The 5,066-nt window shown below is 37.5% G+C and overlaps 1 protein-coding gene across 1 annotated transcript in view; it reads left to right on the top strand.

Moving 5' to 3' along the window:
- The window catches only part of LOC104966515 (DNA replication fork stabilization factor DONSON), an 18,182-nt gene that overhangs the window by 3,824 nt on the left and 9,292 nt on the right, over window positions 1–5,066 (top strand). The gene's annotated exons all lie outside the window — the stretch shown is intronic.

The following is a 5,066-nucleotide window of genomic DNA, read 5'->3' as shown; positions in this document are numbered from 1 at the left end:
TTTGCGGTGTTCCAGTGCGCGAAGTCGGCAAATACGCAGGAGAGTCCGGCGACGCAACAGTCGGTGTCGGCGTCGGCGACTTCTCAGGTGACTGGCCGGTGTATCTGGGCTTTTATGGAACAAATTGCCCCTCCAGGTTAGACTTGCTCCAACTCGGCCTGTTTTTAAATCTCGTTTAAAAACCCACTTTTTTTCCGTGGCATTTACAGACCAGGTATGACACTAGTGCTTTTACATTTGGATTTGTATCTTACTAGTATTTTGTATTGTTTTTACGTCATGAGTTTTTCAGTCTGTGGCTTCTGGTCTGGTTTCGTCGTCTCGTGTTTTAAATGTGTTTCATGTCCCGTCTGTTTTTCATGTATTTATGCTGTGTTTTTATACAGTTGTTGATGTACAGCACTTTGTTCAACTCTGTTGTTTTTAAATGTGCTGTAGAAATAAAATGGATTGGATTGGATTGGATGGCACCATTCAATCTTTTCTCAAAGCATGTGAGATAGCAGGAAAAGCAATTAACGAGAGTTTTGAATGTTGCCTTAACTCGAGTGTTGGTACGTATTAAATTGGAACTAAGATAATAAGAAACGTGCCAGAAAACTGTTGTATTTGTGTAAGATTTGATGACTTTAATCGGGGGATTTAGGGCTTGGAATAAGGTGTATGATCCCATCATATTAAACATATCAGGGAGGGGTTTCCTGTAATGACTGACTAAGAAACCTTTGAAAAGGTCATCCATCAGTTACAGGTTACACCCACTCCACATTCCTTATATCCACTTGAAATGTGAATCACACTTTCACTTTTTTTTGTATTCCCGTGGGAACGGCTTACCTGGCGTGTCGATCATGTTGTGAGTCACAATCGAGAGCTGACAACATTTTGGTAATTAGTTACCGGTATGCTTTTACTTGTTTTACTTTGTTTGTCCATTTTGTACTTTGCTCAAAGCACAACATGTATTTCTTTCCAGGCCGTATAAGTAAAACAAAACAAGGACATATAACGTGTATTATGCCTTTCATCCAAGGATTTTTATTTATTTGTAAGTGAATGAAACACTGAAAGGAGAAAAAAAACATAAATAAAAAATAATAATTATAAAAAATAGCCAACAATTATTATAAATCTATTAAGTTGAAAATCAATTTAAATTCATATGGCTATTTATTTTTGTTATTTTTACTCAGTTGTGTCAAGGACTGTTTTTTGGACAACACTGAAGCTTTCTGGCACAGAGGATGAAGATGTATCAGACTTTCACAAACACACAGCACTTGTTTGTAGATATAATAGTATGTGATATGAAAAGGGGACAACATCAGCGAACATATCCTGTAAAATAAACAATAATGCATTTAAGGAGTGGTCGGAAATGTTAGAATTGACCCGACTGTGTTCAGCTCGCTGTGGTGAAAACGGAGAGTCATCCAGAGCCGCCGGCTGCTGACGAATCTTTGTGGTTGTTCGAGGAGTTTGTTTCGAAACACCGGCTTCCTCCCCACGCCGTCGACCTGGAGGTCAGAGAGAGAGGAGAGAGTGGGAAGATTTCACATAGAAGGAGGAGCAGAGCTTATTCATTCCTCGTAATGTGGGATTATACTACAACTGCTGTCACATAAATACAGGGAGGGAGACAGCTGGATGATATTTACCTCGTTAACCTCCCTAATTACAATTAGAGAAAGGTCCAGGGTCAAAGGCGGAGGTGGAAGAATACTCATGTCTTGTACTTATATCAAATACTCAAGTAAAGTACTAGTATCTCAAAATTGTACTTCATTACTTGAGTAAATGTAAGCTGTTTTATCCCATGGTCAAATACACTTTTTCACACAATGACGTAAAAGTGTTAATACAGATAATAGACAAAAATAATACAAAAAATAAGCACTAAGAAATCAAAGTATATCTATGTCAAAACAAATGAATAAGTCAATGTGAAAGACTTCAAAAATAAAGCATGCATGCTAGCTAATGCCCACATAAACTGGGTTTAATTACCATCAGTGACGCTCTTAAGATGAGCTCAATGCTGAAATGTCATTGGTTGCAAATTAAAATAGGTTCTTTGGAGAATAACCATTGTGCAGTTTCTTTTTTAAGTCTTTTCAAATAATGGCAACCAACAACAAGACCTAGGAAAACTACTTAATATCCTCCATGTGCAGAAACCATAAGGCGTCTTAATGATTGAATGCTTTTCACTTGTTTGCACATGGAAAACGTGTATTAAACGTCGGTTTTAAACTTAGATCTAGCAAATTCAAATGAAATCAGGACTTTTGCTAGTTTGGTGTAATTAAACTTTGTTGAATAAAAACGTGTTAATTCTCCTCAAAGTGAGACATTATAAAATGCACCCTTTTGGTTTCAGCCCTGTTACTGATATAGTGATTGAGGAATGACCCGTCCTGCGCTCTAATGAGACAGCAGTCCTGCAGACTGAAGCCTCTCTCCTCAGTTTACTGACAGATGCCTCGCTGTCCTCCGTTTGTTTGAAGGAAATGTAATTAGAAGAAGCTGCTCTTTGCTTTGTGAAATGAAGCAGCTCTGTAAACATTAGCAGCAGCCCTCACTTGATTTACTGTGACGTGAGTTTAAACCCTGTATAAGCTTTACATAAAAGAGTTAATCAGCTGGCTTCAGGGCAATATATTTTATTCAGAGCAGATTCCTGCACATATCTGATAAAGAGCCCTTTATTCCCTGAGTCTGACACATGAACACTGAAGTGTCTATACGAGGCTTCTGGAGAGAAATCCACTTTCAACACAGATTGTTTGTCACATGTCATTTGTTCTGGATTGATCTGTTTTTAAAATGTATTTTTGTGCTTGGGAAAATACTTTGATGCTTGTTCATTCATAAGGGGTGAAATCTGTCAAATGTCACATTTTTGGAAGTTAAGAAAAATGCGTAAAAATCATTCAAATATTTGTGAATTCATTAGAAACTCGAAAACAATCACAATCCATGATAGTTATCTTACATTGTAATCAAATCAAATAGATAGTTATATAATAATACAATCTGAAATATTCACTGAAATAGAAAAAGGGTCATTCTTTGTGGTCGGAGTCTGATTTCATAAGATGCATGAAGACTTCAGGGAGATCATTTAAAGCAGGGGTGTCAAACTCAAATACACAGTGGGCCAAAATAAAAAAATCGGACCGGACTGGTTCAATGTTTATTGCAAAACGTATTGAAATGAACTTATTGCACATATTAAACCTGGAACTAACAAAGCTTAAATTATTGCCTATACAACATTAAACATTAAATAATCAGTTGCATTCATTTCTTATGGCTTCTATCTGGCAGCTTTTCCAGGAGGTCATTTCTTGATGAGACATTTTTCCACAGGCCAACAACAGCTTACAAAAAAATATTTCCCTCAAAGAGAAAACCAAACATGTCCTGTTGTCTCAAGAAAGAAAGTGCAGAAGGGGAAACATCCATTAAACTCAGTGTGCTGCTCTGTGATCTGGTTCAAGCCAGATACTTGGCTCTCATCTGGTGCAAGTCATCAATGTTTGGCTCAGTGCTCTGGAGGTGAGGAGACCCTCCAGGGATGGAGTGAAGGTGTGCGGCAATATACCGGCGGGCCAGACTAATAAGTGATTAGAAATTATCCTGCGGGCCGAAATTAATCCACCACGGGCCTGATTTGGCCCTCCGGGGCCTTTGAGTTTGAGACTTGTGATTTAAAATAAAAAGTTATTTCATTTGTAATAGTGGTCGTACAACAAGCTTAGTTTAGATTTATGTGTTATATTCAAGTTTTATTGATGTTTTGATTTGTCCTGAGATAACAAATTTAAAGTGTAATACAGCATGACAAATCACCATAACTGCGTTTTCCTTCTTCAGTGGAAAACTCGCTGGCAGTCTGAATGACGCACACTACGCATTACTGGTGGTTTTGTGTTTTGTCAAACTGCAGTGTGGTACAGTACTGGTGGGTGTTTCCCTTCATTGTTGCTAAACTCTTGCATATCAAAACTCTAACGCTTGGTGGCCTGTGAGGGAACGTTTGCTTATTTAGCTGCCTGTAAACACAGGGTCAAGAACAGGAAAATGCACTTAACTTTATCTTTTTAAATGTGGTAACCACTATAACTACTGTTGGTGTTAAAATGTGTTGTTTATTTTTGACCCTTACAGTAACTTCTTATTTTATAAAATACGTTATTATTTGTATTTTATTGTGTATTCTCTAGAACATTTTACATAGCATTTCCCTATGGCTTAGAATATCCTATTTTATTTTAAAATAATAATAAACAATAATATTGCAAATTCTTACTTTTCTGTTGTTACCATATTTAGTTTTTTAAACTCATTCAAACAACTGTCACGAAACACAAACTTCCCTCATGAATAATTCGAATATATCCCCTTCAGATTTAGATTTGAAAAGTGTAAAAAGTTATGGAGGAAAGTAATGAAAACAGAGAATCTTGATGAGAATAAGATGCATTCAGTGTATTAGTAAACAGTGAACGAGAGTGGTGAATTTCAAATCTGGTCCTCTGCTGCACCACCAGCTTCAGGTCAGCTGATGTTGACTCTCGCGGTTTGATGGCAGCCGTATCAGGAATGTTCTCAGCGTGAGACGGCGGAAAACTGGCAAAGATCGCTCATCAGTTTCTCCTGCAGCCTCTTTCTTCTGGGCGAAAGAAAACACTGAACCGGCTCAGAGGCACGGGCTGTCAACATTCAGGCGACAGAATCTGTGTCAGCACTCAGCAGGAGGCCAAGAGGGCAGAGGAACTCTGAATAACTTCTGCCTCTTCTTGTCTATTATTATTCCTCTTGTTCTTGTTCTCCTTCTTGTTCTTTCCCTTTTTTCCCTTTTCTTCTTCTTCTTCTGCTTCTTCTTCTTGCTTCTTCTTCTCTTCTTCTTCTCTTCTTCTTCTTCTTCTTCTTCTTCTTCTTCTTCTTCTTCTAAATGGGTAAACATGTTTCAAATGATATTTAAATTGGGGCGAGTCATGAAAAATCTGGTTATTTACCTTATTTTAAATTTGCTAATGTTTTTTAGGGTTTTTCCAATC

The sequence above is a fragment of the Notothenia coriiceps genome, unplaced genomic scaffold, assembly GCF_000735185.1.
Source record: "Notothenia coriiceps isolate Sejong01 unplaced genomic scaffold, NC01 NC01_scaffold00037246, whole genome shotgun sequence".
Taxonomy (NCBI): Eukaryota; Metazoa; Chordata; class Actinopteri; order Perciformes; family Nototheniidae; genus Notothenia; species Notothenia coriiceps.
The sequence above is the reverse complement of the archived record's forward strand: the minus strand, read 5'-3'. Positions and strand labels throughout refer to the sequence as shown.